The following is a 20,760-nucleotide window of genomic DNA, read 5'->3' as shown; positions in this document are numbered from 1 at the left end:
GTCATTTTTCTAACTTATTTAATACGCTTTTTAAATATCTGGATGTTGTTATTGTAGTTTTATGCAGTCAGTGCTTATTTTTTTAAAATCCCAAGCTTCATTGCCTATAAAAGTCTTTGTTTCTTCTCATATTTGAAATATATTTACTTGGTATAGAATTGTGTTTTGGCAGCTGTTTTCTTTCAGTACACTGAAGATGTCATTCCACTGTTTTTTGAACACTGTTGTAGTCAAAAAGTCAAATGTGTAGTTAACTATATATTTTCAGGGCAATCTGACATTTTTCTCTGGCTGCTTTTAATCTTTGGTGTTATTAAATTTTATTAGAATATGCATAATGATAATTTCTTTATATATATAATGCATATGCAATTGATTCAGTATCTTAAAATTTCTAGAAATATCCCAACCCTACTGTCTTCAAATAGTTTTAAGAAGTATATAAAGATTATATTTCATATATATATAATTAGTTATATTTTTATAAGATATTTATATATATTCAGTACTTTAGTTATTCTCTGGAATAGGTATATGACCCTTATTGGGACTAGAAGTCACAAATATATATTTCAATATTGATATTTTGCTTCTTGTACTTTCTCTTAATTTCCTCTTGGTAAACCTAATCAGTTAAATATCAGAGCTTCTCTGTCTATCTTCCATTTTTCTAAGCCTCTCTTTCTAATTTCCCATCTTATATGTTTAAATGCATTCTCAATACGTTCTTTAAATATATCTTCTCATAATCTCTTTAGCTGTATGAGAACCGCAATCTGTCATTTAACACCTTCACTGGGGATATATTATTACACTGAACATATAGGTTTATATTTCTGGAAGTTACATTTTTTCCAAGTATGTTGATTGCTTTTTAACAGTTTCTTATTGAATGATCTTTGTAATTTCATCCTTTATTTCTTTAAACATTTTGTGCATAGCTATTCCATACTTTGTGTCTGACAATGTATATATTTGCAGTCCATGGGACTCTAAATATGTTGTTTCTACTTTTGTCCACTGAAAATCCATAATTTGCCTTCTCAGGTTTGTTCTTCTGTCAGAGATCATGCTTACTTTTAAATTTTAACGTGGAAAAATACATATAACGTAAAATTCGCCATTTTAACTATTTTAATAAAAAAATTTTTAAACAAATTTATTGGAGTATAAGTGCTTTACAATGGTGTGTTATTTTCTGCTGTATAACAAAGTGAATCAGCTATACATATTCGTACATCCCCATAACTCCTCCCTTTTGCGTCTCCCTCCCACCCTCCCTCTCCCACCCCTCTAGGTGGTCACAAAGCACTGACCTGATCTCCCTGTGCTATGTGGCTGCTTCCCACTAGCAATCTATTTATATTTGGTAGTGTATATATGTGCGTGCCACTCTCTAACTTCGTCCCACCTTAACATTCCCCATCCCTGTGTCCTCAAGTCCATTCTCTACGTCTGTGCATTTATTCCTGTCCTGCCCCTGGGTTCATCAGAACCAGTTTTTTTTTTTTTTTTTTAGATTCCATATATATGTGTTAGCATACAGTATTTGCTTTTCTCTTTCTGACATTCATCATTCTGTATGACACACTCTAGGTCCATCCACCTCACTACAAATAACTCAGTTTCGTTTCTTTTCATGGCTGAATAATATTCCATTGTATATATGTGCCACATCTTCTATATCCATTCATCTGTCGATGGACATTAAGGTTGCTCCCAAGTCCTGGCTATTGTACATAGAGCTGCAATGAACATTGTGGTACTTGACTCTTTTTGAATTATCATTTTCTCAGGGTATATATCCCATAGTGGGATTGCTGGGTCGTATGGTAGTTCCAGTTTTAGCTTTTTAAGGAACCTCCATACTGTTCTCCACAGTGGCTGTATCCAATTACATTCCCACCAACAGTGGAAGAGGGTTCCCTTTTCTCCACACCCAATCCAGCATTTATTATTTGTAGATTTTTTGATGATGACCACTCTGACCGGTGTGAGATGATATCTCATTGTAGTTTTGATTTGCATTTCTCTGAAGACTAGTGATGTTGAGCAGACTTTCATGTGCTTGTTGGCAATCTGTATAACTTCTCAGAAGAAACGTCTATTTAGGTCTTCTCCCATTTTTGGATTAGGTTGTTTGTTATTTTGACATTGTGCTGCATGAGCTACTTGTATATTTTTGAGATTAATCCTTTGTCAATTGTATCATTTGCAAATATTTTCTCCCATTCTGAAGGTTATCTTTTCGTCTTGTTTATGGTATCCTCTGCTGTGCAAAAGCTTTTAAGTTTCATTAGGTCCCATTTGTTTATTTTTGTTTTTATTTCCATTTCTCTAGGAGGTGGGTCAAAAAGGATCTTGCTGTGATTTATGTCATAGAGTGCTCTGCCTATGTTTTCCTCTAAGAGTTTGATAGTGTCTGGCCTTACATTTAGGTCTTTAATCCATTTTGAGTTTATTTTTGTGTATGGTGTTAGGGAGTGTTCTAATTTCATTCTTTTACATGTAGCTGTCAAGTTTTCCCAGCACCACTTATTGAAGAGGCTGTCTTTTCTCCATTGTATATTCTTGCCTAACTTATCCAAGATAAGATGACCATATGTGCGTGGGTTAACTTCTGGGCTTTCTATCTTGTTCCATTGATCTATATTTCTGTTTTTGTGCCAGTACCATACTCTTTTGATGACTGTAGCTTTGTAGTATAGTCTGAAGTCAGGGAGCCTGATTCCTCCAGCTCCGTTTTTCTTTCTGAAGATTGCTTTGGCTATTCGGGGTCTTTTGTGTTTCCATACATATTGTGAAATTTTTTGTTCTAGCTCTGAAAAATGCCATTGGTAATTTGATAGGGATTGCATTGAATCTGTAGATTGCTTTGGGTAGTATACTCATTTTCACAATGTTGATTCTTCCAATCCAAGAACATGGTATATCTCTCCATCTGTTTGTATCGTCTTTAATTTCTTTCATCAGTGTCTTATAGTTTTGTGCATACAGGTCTTTTGTCTCCTTAGGTAGGTTTATTCCTAGATATTTTATTCTTTTCGTTGCAATGGAAAATGGTAGTGTTTCCTTAATTTCTCTTTCAGATTTTTCATCATTAGTGTATAGGAATGTAAGAGATTTCTGTGTATTAATTTTGTATCCTGCTACTTTACCAAATTCATTGATTATCTCTAGTAGTTTTCTGGTAGCATCTTTAGGATTCTCTAGGTATAGTATCATGTCATCTGCAAAGAGTGAAAGTTTTACTTCTTTTCTGATTTGGATTCCTTTTATTTCTTTTTCTTCTCTGATTGCTGTGGCTAAAACTTCCAAAACTATAACATAGTGGTGAGAGTGGACAACCTTGTCTTGTTCCTGATCTTAGAGGAAATGGTTTCAGCTTTTCACCATTGAGAACGATGTTGGCTGTGGGTTTGTTATATATGGCCTTTATTACATTGAGGTAAGTTTCCTCTATGCCAGTTTCTGGAGCGTTTTTATCATAAATGGGTGTTGAATTTTGCCTAAAGCTTTTTCTGCATCTATTGATATGATCATATGGTTTTTCTCCTTCAATTTGTTAATATGGTGTATCACGTTGATTGGTTTCCATACATTGTAGAATCCTTCCATTCCTGGGAAAGACCTCACTTGATCATGGTGGATGATCCTTTCAATGTGCTGTTGGATTCTGTTTGCTAATATTTTTTTGTAGATTTTTGCATCTATGTTCATCAGTGATATTGGTCTGTAGTTTTCTTTTTTGGGGGCATCTTTCTCTGGTCTTGGTATTAGGGTGAAGGTGGCCTTGTAGAATGAGTTTGGGAGTGTTCCTCCCTCTGCTATATTTTGGAAGAGTTTGAGAAGGATAGGTGTTAGCTTTTCTCTAAATGTTGATAGAATTCACCTGTGAAGGCATCTGGTCCTGGGCTTCTGTTTGTTGAAAGATTTTTAATCACAGTCTCAATTTCAGTGCTTGGATAGGTCTGTTTATATTTTCTGTTTCTTCCTGGTTCAGTCTTGGAAGCCTGTGCTTTTCTAAGAATTTGTCCATTTCTTCCAGGCTGTCCATTTTATTGGCATATAGTTGCTTGTAGTAATCTCTCATGATCCTTTGTATTTCTCCAGTGTCAGTTGTTGCCTCTCCATTTTCATTTCTAACTCTATTGATTTGAGTCTTCTCCCTTTTTTTCTTGATAAATTTGGCAAATTGTTTATCAATTTTGTTTATCTTCTCAAAAAAACGGCTTTTAGTTGTATTGATCTTTGTTATCCTTTCCTTCATTTCTTTTTCATTTATTTCTGATCTGATCTTTATGATTTCTTTCCTTCTGCTAACTTTGGGGTTATTTTGTTCTTCTTTCTCTAATTCCTTTAGTTGTAAGTTTAGCTTGTTTATTTGAGACATTTCTTCTTTCTTGTGGTAGGATTTTATGGCTCTAAACTTCTCTCTTCGTATTGCTTTTGCTGCATCCCATAGGTTTTTGGTTGTTGTGTTGTCATTCGTTTCTAGACATTTTTTGATTTTATCTTTGATTTATTCAGTGATCTCTTGGTTATTTAGTAGTATATTGTTTAGCCCCCATGTGTTTGTATTTTTTATAAATTTTTTCCTGTAATTGACATCTAGTCTCATAGCGCTGTGGTCAGAAACAATACTTGATATGATTTCAATTCTCTTAAATTTACCGAGGCTTGATTTGTGACCAAAGATATTATCTACCTTGGAGAATGCTCCATGAGCACTTGAGAAAAAAGTGTAATCTGTTGTTTTTGGATGGTATGACCTATAACTATCAATTAAGTCCATCCTGTTTAATGTATCATTGAAAGCTTGTGTTTCCTTATTTATTTTCATTTTGGATGATCTGTCCATTGGTGAAAGTGGGGTGTTAAAGTCCCCTACTATGCTTGTTTTGCTGTCGATTTCCCCTTTGATGGCTGTCAGCATTTGCCTTATGTATTGAGCTGCTCCCATGTTGGGGGCATAAATATTTACAATTTTTATATCTTCTTCCTGGGTTGATTCCTTGATCATTAGGCAGTGTCCTTTTTGTCTCTTGTAATAGTCTTTATTTAAATTTTATTTTGTGTGATATGAGAATTGCTACTTTATCTTTCTTTTGATTTCCATTTGCATGGAATATCTTTTTCCATCCCCTCACTTTCATTCTGTATGTGTCCCTAGGTCTGAAGTGGGTCTCTTCTAGACACCATATATGCGGGTCTTGTTTTCATATCCATTCAGCCAGTCTATGTCTTTTGTTTGGAGCAATTATTCCATTTACATTTAAGGTAGTTATTAATATGTATGTTCCTATTACCATTTTCTTAATTGTTTTGGGTTTGTTATTGTAGGTGTTTTCCTTCTCTTGCATTTCCTACCTAGAGAAGTTCCTTTAGCATTCGTTTCAGTGCTGGTTTGGTGGTGCTGAATTCTCTTAGCTTTTGCTTATCTGTAAATGTTTTAATTTCTCCATCAAATTTGAATGAGATCGTTGCTGGGTAGAGTAATCTTGGTTGTAGGTTTTTCCCTTTCATCACTTTTAATATGTCTTGCCACTTCCTTCTGGCTTGCAGAGTTTCTCCTGAAAGTTCTTCTGTTAACCTTATGGGGATTCCCTTGTATGTTATTTGTTGTTTTTCCCTTGCTTCTTTTAATATTATTTCTTTGTATTTCATTTTTTGGTTATAGTTAGCATTTTAATAAACCAGAGAAAAATCGGAGACAGTTTTACAATCGCTTCATGTCAACTACAATGGCACTGAATGAACAGGTTTCAGCTTTATACAGCATTTTGTAACATCAACATGCCTAGGTTTTTTTAATTTTTAAAGTTTGCTACCTACTTGTATGTCATATGTGTACATAAAAGCGGCAGCTGGTTTTTCCTTTAAGAGTAATCTAATATACAGAATGTTTGGCCCTTAAGGGTTTATACCTCTTCATTTAAAATGCTTTCTGGACGATCTGCTACCAAACACATCTTGTTATAGGTGACATTAAAACTACATACAAATCTACCTATGTAACATCACAGCAAAACATGATGAACAAAAATTACAGCATCAAAAAGAGAGAGAAAGCTAAAGTCACTGAGAATTTTGGCACATAAATTTTTGCACACGGTCAGTCCATGTCCTCAGGGTGCACGGCGCTCGCCTGCGAGTTCACAGGGGAAATGGGACAATTTCCACTGCTGCTCGTACAGCGTCGCTAAAATTCCCTCACTAATTTTCAAGTCTTGTTTTACATAATGGCTTTTAAAGCAACTTTTGTTAATGCTACTGATCCTTTAATGCAACTATTAATGTCCATTTGGCAGCATCTGGGTTTCATATGGCCAAAAAAAAAAAATGTCCAAAAGGGAAACAAAAAATATATATATACACATTTTATATATAAACTTAAAAACATTGTACAAATGAGTTGTTATATATAAGATGCTTATGCTAAGGGGATAAAAACTTTATACAGTTTCAAGAAAAAGGAAAACATATTTTAAAAGGGACAATGTACAGATTTGACAAGCAACCTCTAAAGCAATAAATACTACTGGTCCAATAGCATTGTGATTCCATTAATTGTTGAATAGCATCCCCCTCCCCCCAAAAGAACAACACCATGGAACAAGGTATATTAACACATTTTAACCCTTTGTTTCTGTACATTTAAACAATAACAAGTAACATCACAATAAAAGTTGTTTCACACAGGAGAAAAAACAAAAAGTAAATGGCACTGCATTCATTGTGCCCTTATGGTTTAAAAACCAGATGTAAAATGATTGGTTCGCAAGTTCGTATTTAATACAAATAATACAGAACCAACTCCTTTTGGAGGGCTGCTTCAAAATTGCTTCTTTTTTTTCCTTTTTGTTTTTTAATCAGTCTTTTAAAACTAAGCTATCTGAACTACATAACAGTTATGTATATATATATATATTTTTTAAACGCTACAAAGACTTTAAACAGCTGTTGATAAAAATTTTGGTAGAATCATGAGGTTCTTCTCTCATCTACATATTTAAAAGGAGAAATTGAAATAAGAATGGGTCAAATATTGACCAATGAACTCGATAAACATTAACTAATGTAGCCACGTGGCTCAAACGGAAAAGAGGACAAAACAAAAACCTGGCAGAAGGGGGCGCGGGAAATAAAGAAAAGCAGAACGCAACACTCCACAAAAGAGCAACCGGAGCTGAGGAAGGTAAAGCTATTCTAAAGACTTGGTGACGAGGGAGAGCGGCTGCGGCTGCGTCCCAGCCAGAGAGCTGTGGGAATGTAAGGAAGATGTCGACGGCTGCGCCAGAGATGAGGGAGGGATGGCGGGAGGCAGGTCCAGGGCCCCGTTGGCACAGAGGGCGGGGGCCTTGCCGTGGGCGGCCTCGGCAAGCAGGAGGGCGGGCGGTGGAGGCATCATGGGCAGGTGGGCCAGGGGGTCGGGCTTCAGGGACAGCGAGAGAGGCTGGGTCTGCTCAGTCTGTGACTTGGGGTCTTGGGGAGGGGAGCCTAGCAGGTTCGGGGAGGAAGGAGGCGAGTCTAGTAAGCTTCTATCTGAAGAGGGTGGACTGAGGCAGCTGCCTTCACCTTGTATGTAGCAAACGCACTTTTTTTTTTCTCCTGCAAGGGCCGCAGCAGTTATTCTGTTGATCAAGGCCAAAACGCGCTCGGCATTTCTTAGGAGTGCTCAGGTCTGTAATCGGAGGAAGTGAAAGGCAAGGATTTAGGAAACATTCGCTGTGTTCATTGGTCTCCCTGGGCTGCTTGTCCCTTTTCCTCTTCTTCTTCTTCCCATAGTTATCCCGTGCGGACCAGCCGGGGTACAGCTGCATGTGAAGCTGTTGCTCCTTCTGGGCCAGCTCGTAGTATTTCGCTTGCTCTTCTCTGGACAGTGCGTGCCACCTTCGGCCCAGGATCTGGTTGATGGCTGCACTTTCTTTCAGTGTGCACTCGGCTACAACCTTCGCTCTCATTTCCTTCATATACAACATGAATGCGTTAAGAGGTTTCTTTATGTGGGGCTTCTTCTTTTCTTCTTCTTTTTTGGAGTCCTGATGCTTTGCGCTGTGGAGTGAGCCGACGTCACTCTGGGAAGATTCCTGTTTGACTGTCGGCGTGACCATGGCCGGGTGGGGAATGCCGGTCGTGTGTAGAGTATGATGTGGTGGGACCATATGGGGAGGGAACCTGGACATGGAAGCATTGACAGTCAGAGCTGTGGGGTAGGGGTGACGGAATCCTCCTGTCGTGATGGGGTACACTGGCTGACCTTGCCTGTTTTGGGGTCTACATCAGCTGGTAAGTGTGGAGATGGGTTTCCCGGCGTGAAGTGTTCATTGCTGTATGTGATAAGAGGCGTGAGAGGGTGGACATGGTGGGGATGTTGCACAACCGGCACTTTGTTCGAAACAATGTGTGCCGGTGATGGAGAACGGGCATCCTTGGGGGCTTGTCTGCTCTGGAGGGTCCCCGCCTGGACATCAAGCAGTGGCCATTTCATCTGAAGATAGGTTCGGGCGATGGGCGAGAGCAATCCCTGTATTTCATTTTTGATAGTTTGATTAATATGTGTCTTGGCGTGTTTCTCTGGATTTATCCTGTATGGAACTCTCTGTGCTTCCTTTACTTGACTGATTATTTCCTTTCCCATATTAAGGACGTTTTCAACTATAATCTCTTCAAATATTTTCTCAGTCGCTTTTTTTTCCCTCTTCTTCTTCTGGGACCCCTATAATTCGAATGTTGGTACATTTAAGGTTGTCCCAGACGTCTCTGAGTCTGTCCTCAATTCTTTTCATTCTTTTTCCTTTATTCTGCTCTGCAGTAGTTATTTCCACTATTTTTTCCTCCTAGTCACTTATCCGTTCTTCTTCCTCAGTTATTCTGCTATTGATTCCTTCTAGAGAATTTTTAATTTCATTTATTTTGTTGTTCATCACTGTTTGTGTGCTCTTTAGTTCTTCTAGGTCCTTGATAAACGTTTCTTGTATTTTCTCCATTCTCTTTCCAAGATTTTGGATCATCTCTACTATCATGTCTCTGAATTCTTTTTCAGGTAGACTGCCTATTTCCTCTTCATTTATTTTTTCATGTGAGTTTTTACCTTTCTCCTCATCTGCTGTTTATTTCTCTGTCTTCTCATTTTGCTTAACTTACTGTATTTGGGGTCTCCTTCTCGCATGCTGCAGGTTCGTATTTCCCATTGTTTTTGGTGTCTGTCCCCAGTGGCTAAGGTTGGTTCAGTGGGTTTCATAAGCTTCCTGGTGGAGGGGAGTGGTGCCTGTGTTCTGGTGGATGAGGCTGGATCTTGTGTTTCTGATGGGCAGGACCATGCCTGGTGGTGTGTTTTGGGGTGTCTGTGACCTTATTATGATTTTAGGCAACTTCTCTGCTAACGGGTGGGATTTTGTTCCTGTCTTGCTAGTTGTTAGGCATAGGGTGTCCAGCACTGCAGCTTGCTGGTCGTAGAGTGGCACTGGGTCTTAACGTTGAGATGGAGATCTCTGGGAGAGCTTTCACCTTTTCATATTACATGGGGCTGGGACCTCTCTGGTGGACCAATGTCCTGAACTCAGCTCTCCCACCTCAGAGGCTCAGGCCTGAGAGCCAGCCAGAGCACCAAAGCCCTGTCAGCCACATGGCTCAGAAGAAAAGTGAGAAAAAAGAAAGAAAGAAAGAAAGAAAGAAAGAAAGAAAGAAAGAAAGAAAGAGAGAGAGAGAAATAAAGAAAAAAGAAAGGAAGAATAAAGAAATAAATAAAAGTGTTATTAAAATAGAAAAAAATTATTAAAAATGAAAAATAAAAAAGTTTTAAGAAAAAAGAGAGAAAGAAGAGAGCAACCAAACCAAATAATAATAATAATAATAATAATCCACCAATGATAACAAGCCCCAAAAACTATACTAAAACAAAACAAAACAAAACAGAAAACCAGACCGTCAGAACCCTAGGACAAATGGCAAAAGCAAAGCTATACAGGCAAAATCACACAAAGCATCACATAAACATTCACAAAAAGAGAAAAGGGAAAAAAATATATACATATATATAATAAAAAAGGAAGAGAGCAACCAAATCGATAAACAAATCTACCAATGATAATAAGCTCTAAATACTAAACTAAGATAAACATAAAACGGGAAATATATTAGATGTAAAAAGTAAACCCGAAGTCTACAGTTGCTCTCAAATTCCACCACTTCAATTTTAGGATGATTCGTCGTCTATTTGGGTATTTCACAGATGCTGGGTACATCAAGTTGATTGTGGCGATTTAATCTGCTGCTCCTGAGACTGCATGGAGAAATTTCCCTTTCTCTTCTTTGTTCACACAGCTACTGGGGTTCAGCTTTGGATTTGGCCCTGCTTCCATGTGTAGGTCACCTGGGGGCATATGTTCCCCACCCAGATAGGATGGGGTTAAAGGAGCAGCTGATTAGGGGGCTCTGGCTCACTCAGGCCAGGGGGAAGGAGGGGTACGATATGTGGGGTGAGCCTGCAGCAGCAGAGGCCGGTGTGACATTGCAACAGCCTGAGGCATGCCGTGTGTTCTCCCAGGGAAGTTGTCCCTGTTTCATGGGACCCTGGAAATGGCAGGCTGCACAGTCTCCTGGGAGGGGAGGTGTGGAGAGTGACCTGTGCTTGCACACAGACTTTTTGGTGACTGCAGCAGCAGCCTTAGCGTTTCACGCCTGTCTCTGGTGTCCATGCTGATAGCTGTGGCTTGCGCCCATCTCTGGAGCTCATGTAGTCAGTGCTCTGAATCCCCCCTCCTCCCACACCCCGAAACAATAGTATCCTGCCTCTTAGGCAGTTCCAGACTTTTTCCTGGACTCCCTCCCAGCTAGCTGTCTCCCATTTTAAGTCTTTTAAAATGCTACTATGTACATTCACAATGTTGTGCAACTATCACCACTATTTCCCGAACTTTTTTCATCACACCAAAGAAAAGCTCCATACCAATTAAGCAATAACCCCCCATTTGCTCTCTCACCAATTTAGGTAATCTCTAATCTACTTTCTGTCTCTATGAATTTTTCTTTTCTAGATGTTTTATTTTTGTCCCTCTGTGTCTGGCTTATTTTACTTCATATGTTTTCAAGGTTGATCCATATTGTTTCATGTATCAGAACTTCATTTTTAATGGCTGAATAATATTCCATTGTATAAATATATCATATTTTTTTATCCATTCATCTGTTGATGGACACTTGGGTGGTTTCCATCTATTGACTATTGTGAATAATATTTCTCTGACCACTTGTGCACAAGTATTTGTTTGACGTCCTTATGATAATTCTATGTTGAACTTTTAAGGGACACTCAAACGGTTTTCCACAGAGGTTGCACCATTTTGCATTCCCACTAACAATGTACAAAGATTCCAATATCTCCACATTCTTGCCAATTCTTATTACTTTGGTTATTTTTTAATAGTCATTCTAGTAGGTGGTGAGTACATATTACATTGTAATTTTTTGTTTGTTTTTTAATTGAGATATACTTGATTTACAATATTATATAATTTTTAGGTATACAACATAACGATTGACAATTTTTAAAGATTATACTCCATTTATAGTTATAAAATATCCCCTGTGCAGTATAATATATATTTGTAGCTTATTAATTTTATACATATTAGTAATACCTCTTAATCCCATACCCTTATCTTGTGCCTTCCCTCTTCCATCTCCCCACTGGTAATCACTACTTTGTTTTCTATGTGAGTCTGTTTCTTTTTTGTTATATTCACTAGCTTATTTTATTCCTTAGATTCCACACATAAGTGAAAACATACAGTATTTGTCTTTCTGTCTCTGAATTATTTCACTAAGTATAATACCCTCCAAGTTCATCCATGTTGTTGCAAACGGCAAAATTTCTTTCTTTTTATGGCTGAGTAGTATTCCATTTTATATATATGCCAAGTGTTCTTTGTCCATTCATCTGCTGATGGACACTTAGATTGCTTCCATGTCTTGGCACTGTAAATAATGCTACTATGAACTTTGGGGTGCATGTATCTTTTCAAATCAGAGTTTTCCTTTTCTTTGGATACACACCCAGGAGTGTTACTGCTGGATCATATGGTAGTTCTATTTTTAGTTTTTGGTGGAACCTCCATGCTGTTTTCCACAGTGGTTGCACCAGCTTACATTTCTACAATATACAAAAGTTCTCTTTTCTCTCCATCCTCACCAACATTTGTTATTTGTGGTCTTTATGACAATAGCCATTTTAAGAGATATGAGGTGACATCTCATAGTGGTTTTGATTTGCATTTCCCTGATGATTAGTGATGTGGAGCATCTTTTCATGTGCCTGTTAGCCATCTGTATGTCTTTTTTGGAAAATGTCTATTCAGGACTTCTGCCCATTATTCAATTGGGTTGTTTGGTGTTTTTGTTTGTTTTTTTGATATTGAGTTGTATGAGTTGTTGATGTATTTTGGATTTTAACCCCTTATTGGTCATATCATTTGCAAATATTTTCTCCCATTCAGTAGGTTGTCTTTTCGTTTTGTCAATGGTTTCCTTTGCTGTGCAAAAGCTTTTAAGTTTAATTAAGTCACATTTGTTTATTTTTGCTTTTGTTTTCTTTGTCTTGGGAGGCAGATCCAAAAACGTATTTCTACAATTTATGTCAAAGAGTGTTCTGACTATGTTTTCTTCTAGAAATTTTATGGTTTCCAGTCTTACATTAGGTCTTTAACCATTTTCAGTTTATTTTTGTACATGGTATGAGAAAGTGTTCTAATTTCATTCTTTCACATATAGCTGTTCAGTTTTCCCAGTATGATTTATTAAAGAGATGGTCTTTCTTCCATTGTATATTCTTGCCTCCTTTGTCTTAGATTAATTGGCCGTAAGTACGTAGGTTATGGGCTCTATTCTGTTCCATTGATCTATATGTCTGTTTTTGTGCCAATACCATACTGTTTTGATTACTGTAGCTTTGTAGTATAGTGAAGTCAGGGAGTCTGATTCCTCCAGCTCTGTTCTTCTTTCTCAAGATTGTTTCTGCTATTCAGAGTCTTTTGTTTTTTCATACAAATTTTAAAATTATTTTCTCTAATTCTGTGAAAAATTCCACTGTTATTTTGATAGGGATTGCATTGAATCTGTAGATTGCCTTGGGTAGTATAGTCATTTTAACAATATTAACTCTTCCAATCCTTGAACATGGTTCAAGGATTTCCATCTGTTTGTTTGTGTCATCTTCAGTTTCTTACACCAGTGTCTCAAAGTTTTCCAAGTAGAGGTCTTTTGCCTCCTTAGGAATGTTTATTCCTAGGTATTTTTTTCTTTGTTTTATGATTGTAAATGGGATTGTTTTCTTAATTTCTCTTGCTGAAGGTTTGTTTTTAGTGTATAGAAATACAACATGTTTCTATGTATTAAATTTGTATCCTGTAGTTTTACCAAATTTATTGATGAGGTCCAGTAGTTTTGTGGTGTCTTTAGGATTTTCTATGTATAGTATCATGTTGTCTGCAAACAGTGACAGTTTTACTTCTTCCTTTCCAATTTGGATTCCTTTGATTTCTTTTTCTTTTCTTTCTTTCTTTCTCTCTTTCTTTCTTTCTTTCTTTCTTTCTTGCTGCATTGGGTCTTTGTTGCTGTGCGCGGGCTTTCTCTAGTTGTGATGAGCAACTACTCTTTGTTGTGGTGCACAGGCTTCTCTTGTTGTGGAGCACGGGCTCTAGGTGCACAGGCTTCAGTAGCTGTGGCACGTGGGCTCAGCAGTTGTGTCTCGCAGGCTCTAGAGTGCAGGCTCAGTAGTTGTGGCTCACTGGCCTAGTTGATCCACAGCATGTGGGATCTTCCCAGACCAGGGCTTGAACCCATGTCCCCTGCATTGGCAGGTGGATTCTTAACCACTGTGCCACCAGGGAAGCCCTGATTTCTTTTCCTTGTCTGATTACTGTAGTGCATTGCAGTATTTATTTGTATTTCCTAATGACTAATGATGTTAAGTATATTTTCATGTGCTTATAGACCATTTGGAAAAATGTCTATTGAAGTCATTTGCCTATTTTTGTTGTTGTTGAGTGTAGGGGCTTTATATATATTATGGACATTAAATCTTTATCAGATATGTGATTTGCAAATATTTTCTCCCATTATGTGGTTATTTTTTCCTCTCTCTTGATAGAGTGATTTGATCTACAAAAATTCTTAATTTTGATGAAGTCCAATTTATCTATTTTTTTTATTGCCTCTGCTCTAAATGTCATATATAAGAAAGCATTGCCAAATAAAGGTCATCACGATTTGCTCCCTGTATTATCTTCTAATAGTTTAGTGTTTCAGCTTTTAAGTTTAGGTCTTTGATCCATTTTGAGTTATTTTTGTATGTGGTGTAAAGTAAGGATTCAATTTCATTCTTTTGCATTTGGATATTCATTTTTACCAGCACCATTGTTGAACACTGTTCTTTCCACATTGAAAGGTCTGGGCATCTTGTTGTAAATCAATTAGCCATATATGTGAAGATTTCTTTCTGGTTTCTAAATTCTATTCCATTGGTCTCTATGTATATCCTTATGCAAGTACTACACTGTCTTCATTACTGTAAATATGAAGTAACCTAACTTTATACCTCAAAGAACTAGAAAAAGAAGAAGATTCTGAGCCCAAATTTAGCAGAAGGAAGGAAATACAAAGATCAGAACAGAAATAAATAAAACAGAGCAGAAAAGAAAATAAAGAAAGAAGACAAACAAAACTAAGAGCTGGTTTTTGAAAAGATAAACAAAACTGAAAAAACTTTGACCAGACTAAGAAAAAAGAAAAGAGAAGACTCAAATAAATAAAAGCAGAAATGAAAGAGAGGGGAATACAACTGATTTCACAGAAATACAAAGGGTCATAGGAGATTACTTATAAACAATTATGCACCAACAAATTGGATAACCTTGAAGAATGGATAAATTCCTAGAAATATAACACTAAACAAAACTGAAACACAGAGAAACAGAAAATCTGAACAAAACAATAATGAGTAAGGAGATTGAATCAATAATCAAAATCCTCCCAGCAAAGAAAAGCCCAGGACCAGATGGTTTCAAAAGTTAGGTTGATTATTTTAGATCTTTTTTTTTTTAAATGTTACACATTTATCACTATAAACTATCCACTTAGAACAGCTTTTGCTAAATCCCATAAATTTTGGTATGTTGTGTTTTCAATTTCCTTTGTTTCAAGATATTTTATTAATTTCCCTTTTGGTTTCTTTTTTGATCCATTTGTTGTTCAGGATTTGTTATTTAATTTTCACACATTTATGAATTTTTCAGTTGTCCTCCTGTTATTGATTTCTAGTTTCATACCACTGTGGTTGGAGAAAGATAGTTGTTATTATTTCATCTTCTTAAATTTGCTATAATTTTTTTTTTGACCTAACATAATTATTCTGTAGAATGCTCTATGTGTATTTGAGAAGAATGCATATTCTGCTTCTGTTGGATTGAATGCTCTGTATATTTTTGTTAGTGTTATTACAGGTCCATTTTTTCCTTATTGATATTCTATGTGGACATTCTATCCACTGTTCAAAGTGGGGTATTGAAGTTTCCCATGGTGGGACAAGCTGGGCATGCACACACACATTTTTCTCCCCACAGTGGTAGAAATCATAGGCCAAAAAGTTTCTCTTGGCACTGAATTTGTCAGCCTGGGGAAAACTGTGACATGGAAAGTGAAATTGTTCCTCTTACCCTCTTCAATGTGTCCAATCTCAGATTTTTTTTCTTCAAACATGTGCTGGAACTTCTCTGCTGGACTCCCAGACTTCCACAAAGACACTGTCATATGTGGATGATTGTCAAAATTGTTGTTCTTTGGGGAGGGCTGAAGATGGAAGAAAACTCCTATTCTGTCATTTTAATGATGTCAATCTTTTCAATATAGTTTCAGATCAGGAAGTTTGCTGCCTCCAGCTTTGTTAATTTGCAGATTGATTTGGCTATTCAGAGTCTTTTGTGCTCACATATGGATTTTAGGATATTTTTAATATTCTATAAAAATGCCATTGGGATTTTGATGGGGATAGCATTGATTCTATAGATCACATTGGATAGTATGGACATTTAAACAATATTGAGTCTTCTAGTCCATGAACATGAGATATCCTTCCATTTACTTCTGTCTTTAATTTTTTTCATCAATGTTTTGTAGTTTTCAGTGTACACGTTTTTCAACTCCTTTTTGAGTTAATTCCTAAGTATTTTATTCTTTTTGATGTTATTATAAATGGGATGGTTTTCTTTTTTTTTTTCTTTTTTCTTTTTGGCTGTGTTGGGTCTTCGTTTCTGTGCAAGGGCTTTCTCTAGTTGCAGCAAGCAGGGGCCACTCTTCATCGTGGTGCACGGGCCTTTCACTATCGCGGCCCCTCCCGTTGCGGGACACAGGCTCCAGACGCACAGGCTCAGTAGCTGTGGCTCACGGGCCCAGTTGCTCTGCAGCATGTGGGATCTTCCCAGACCAGGGCTCCAACCCATGTCCCTTGCATTGGCAGTTAGACTCTCAACCACTGCGCCACCAGAGAAGCCCTGGGATGGTTTTCTTAATTTCCTTTTTGGATAGTTCATTTTTGGTATATAGAAATGCAAGATAGGAAACCATAAACAAAACAAAAAGACAACCTACAGTCTGGGAGAAAATATTTACAAATGATGAGACAGTCAAAGGCTTAATTTCCAAAATATACAAATAGCTCATACACCTCAATAACAAAGCAACAAACAACCCAATCAAAAAGTGGATGAAAACCTAAATAAACTTTTATCTGAAGCAGATATACAGATGGCCAATAGGCACATGAAAAGATGTTAACTAGGATAAAGATAATCACTAATTGTTAGAGAAATGCAAATCAAAGCTACAATGAGGTACCAACTCACACCAATCAGAATGGCCATCATTAAAATGTCTACAAATAATAGATGCTGGAGAGGGTGTGGAGAAAAGAGAAGCCTCCTACACTGTTGGTGGTGTACAAATGTTAATTGGTACAGCCACTATGGAAAACAGTATGGAGGTTCCTTTAAAACCTAAATATAGAGTTACCATATGATCTAGCAATCCCACTCCTAGGAGTATATCTGGAGAAAACTCTAATTCAAAAAGATACATGCACCTTAGTGTTCATAGCAGCACTATTTACAATAGCTAAGACATGGAAGCAACCTAAATGTCCATCAACAGAGAAATGGATAAAGAAGATGTGGTATATATATATATATATATATATATATATATATATATATATACATACATACACACACACACACAATGGAATACTACTCAACCATAAAGAAGAATGAAATAATGCCATTTGCAGCAACATGGATGGACTTAAAGATTATCATACTGGTCCTCGGGAAGATGGCGGAAGAGTAAGACGCGGAGATCACCTTCCTTCCCACAGATACAGTAGAAATACATCTACACGTGGAACTGCTCCTACAGAACACCCACTGAACGCTGGCAGAAAACGTCCGACCTCCAAAAAGGCAAGAAACTCCCCCCGTACTTGGGTAGGGCAAAAGAAAAAAGAAATAACAGAGACAAAAGAATAGGGACGGCACCTACACTAGTGGGAGGGAGCCGTGAAGGAGGAAAGATTTCCACGCACTAGGAAGCCCCTTCGCGGGCGGAGACTGCGGGTGGCGGAGGGGGGAAGCTTCGGAGCCACGGAGGAGAGCGCAGCCACAGGGGTGCAGAGGGCAAAGCGGAGAGATTCCCGCACGGAGGCTCGGCGCCGAGCAGCACTCTCCAGCCCGAGAGACTTGTCTGCTCCCCCGAAGGGGCGGGCGGGGCTGGGAGCTGAGGCTCCGGTTTCAGTTTCGGTTGGATCGCAGGGAGAGGACTGGGGCTGGCAGCGTGAACACAGCCTGAAGCGATTAGCGCACAACAGCTGGCTGGGAGGGAGACCGGGAAAAAGTCTGCAGCTGCCGAAGAGGCAAGAGACTTTTTCTTGCCTCTTTGTTTCGCGGCGCGCAAGGAGAGGGGATTCAGAGCGCCGCCTAAACGAACTCCAGAAAAGGGCGCGAGCCGCGGCGATCACCGCAGACCCCACAGCAACAGGGGCACAGAGGGAAAAAACGGAGAGACTCCCGCACAGAGGCTCGGCGCCGAGCAGCACTCACCAGCCCGAGAGGCTTGGCTGCTCGGTGGGCGGGGCTGGGAGCTGAGGCTCCGGTTTCGGTTTCGGTTGGATCGCAGGGAGAGGACTGGGGCTGGCGGCGTGAACACAGCCTGAAGGGGTTAGCGCACCACAGCTGGCTGGTAGGGAGTCCGGGAAAAAGTCTGCAGCTGCCGAAGAGGCAAGAGACTTTTTCTTGCCTCTTTGTTTCGCGGCGCGCAAGGAGAGGGGATTCAGAGTGCCGCCTAAACGAACTCCAGAGAAAGGCGCGAGCCGCGGCGATCAGCACGGACCCCAGAGACAGGCGTGAGACGCTGGGGCTGCTGCTGCCGCCTCCAAAAAGCCTGTGTGTGAGCACAGGTCACTCTCCACATCGCCCCTCCCGGGAGCCTGTGCAGCCCGCCACTGCCAGGGTCCCGTGATCAGGGGACAAGTTCCCCGGGAGAACGCACTGCCCACCTCAGGCTGGTGCAACGTCACGCCGGCCGCGGCCGCCGCAGGCTCACCCCGCCTCCTCTGTACACCTCCCTCCCCGCGGCCTGAGTGAGCCAGAGCCCCCGAAGCAGCTGCTCCTTTAACCCCGTCCTGTCTGTGCGGGGAATAGACGCCCTCAGGCGACCTACACGCAGAGGCGGGTCCAAATCCAAAGCTGAACCCCAGGAACTGTGCGAACAGGGAAGATAAGGGGAAATCTCTCCCAGCAGCCTTAGAAGCAGCGGATTAAAACTCCACAAACAACTTGATGTGCCTGCATCTGGTGAATACCTGAATAGACAACGAATCATCCCAAATTCAGGAGGTGGACTTTGGGAGCAGGATATATTAATTTTTCCCCTTTCCCTTTATTTGTGAGTGTATATGTATATGCTTCTGGGTGCGATTTTGTCTGTATAGCTTTGCTTTACAATAGCTTTATTTTACTTCACTATATTATAGCCTCTTTCTTTCTTTCTTTCTTTCTTTCTTTCTTTCTATTTTTTCTCCCTTTTACTCTGAGCCGTGTGGACGAAAGGCTCTTGGTGCTCCAGCCAGGCATCAGGGCCGTGCCTCTGAGGTGGGAGAGCCAACTTCAGGACACTGGTCCACAAGAGACCTCCCAGCTTCACGTAATACCAAACGGCAAAAATCTCTCAGAGATCTCCATCTCAACATCAAGACCCAGCTTCACTCAACGACCAGCAAGCTACAGTGCTGGACACCCTATGCCAAACAACTAGCAAGACAGGAACACAGCCCCATCCATTAGCAGAGAGGCTGCCTAAAATCATAATAAGGCCACAGACACCCCAAAATACACCACCAGACGTGGATGTGCCCACCAGAAAGACAAGATCCAACCTCATCCACCAGAGCTCAGGCACTAGTTCCCTCCACCAGGAAGCCTACACAACCCACTGAACCAACCTTAGCCACTGGGGACAGATACCAAAAACAACAGGAAATACGAACCTGTAGCCTGTGAAAAGGAGACCCCAAACACAGTAAGATAAGCAAAATGAGACGACAGAAAAACACAGAGCAGATGAAGGAGCAGGGTCAGAACATACCAGACTTAACAAATGAAGAGGAAATAGGTAGTCTACCTGAAAAAGAATTCAGAATAATGATAGTAAGGATGATCCAAAATCTTGGAAATAGAATAGACAAAATGCAAGAAACATTTAACAAGGACGTAGAAGAACTAAAGAGGAACCAAGCAATGATGAAAACCACAATAAATGAAATTAAAAATACTCTAGATGGGATCAATAGCAGAATAACTGAGGCAGAAGAAAGGATAAGTGACCTGGAAGATAAAATGGTGGAAATAACTACTGCAGAGCAGGATAAAGAAAAAAGAATGAAAAGAACTGAGGACAGTCTCAGAGACCTCTGGGACAACATTAAACGCGCCAACATTCGAATTATAGGGGTCCCAGAAGAAGAAGAGAAAAAGAAAGGGACTGAGAAGATATTTGAAGAGATTATAGTTGAAAACTTCCCTAATATGGGAAAGGAAATAGTTAATCAAGTCCTGGAAGCACAGAGAGTCCCATACAGGATAAACCCAAGGAGAAACACACCAAGACACATATTAATCAAACTATCAAAAATTAAATATAAGGAAAACATATTAAAGGCAGCAAGGGAAAAAAAACAAATAACACACAAGGGAATCCCCATAAGGTTAACATCTGATCTTTCAGCAGAAACTCTGCAAGCCAGAAGGGAGTGGCAGGATATACTTAAAGTGATGAAGGAGAAAAACCTGCAACCAAGATTACACTACCCAGCAAGGATCTCATTCAGATTCGATGGAGAAATTAAAACCTTTACAGACAAGCAAAAGCTGAGAGAGTTCAGCACCACCAAACCAGCTTTACAACAAATGCTAAAGGAACTTCTCTAGGCAAGAAACACAAGAGAAGGAAAACACCTACAATAACAAACCCAAAACATTTAAGAAAATGGGAATAGGAACATACATATCGATAATTACCTTGAATGTAAATGGATTAAATGCTCCCACCAAGAGACACAGGCTGGCTGAATGGATACAAAAACAAGACCCATATATATGCTGTCTACAAGAGACCCACTTCAGACCTAGAGACACATATAGACTGAAAGTGAGGGGA

At 39.2% G+C, this 20,760-nt stretch overlaps 1 pseudogene across 1 annotated transcript; it reads right to left on the bottom strand.

Annotated features, from left to right (window-relative positions):
* Window positions 1-4,501: 4,501 nt before the first annotated feature.
* On the bottom strand, window positions 4,502-17,363 carry LOC309652255 (transcription factor 7-like 2 pseudogene; annotated as a pseudogene). Its single transcript has one exon. The product of its transcript is annotated as a transcription factor 7-like 2 pseudogene (transcript).
* Between the last annotated feature and the right edge of the window lie 3,397 nt (window positions 17,364-20,760).

Source organism: Balaenoptera physalus (genome assembly GCF_965194825.1).
Source record: "Balaenoptera physalus genome assembly, chromosome: X".
Classification (NCBI taxonomy): Eukaryota; Metazoa; Chordata; class Mammalia; order Artiodactyla; family Balaenopteridae; genus Balaenoptera; species Balaenoptera physalus.
The sequence above is the reverse complement of the archived record's forward strand: the minus strand, read 5'-3'. Positions and strand labels throughout refer to the sequence as shown.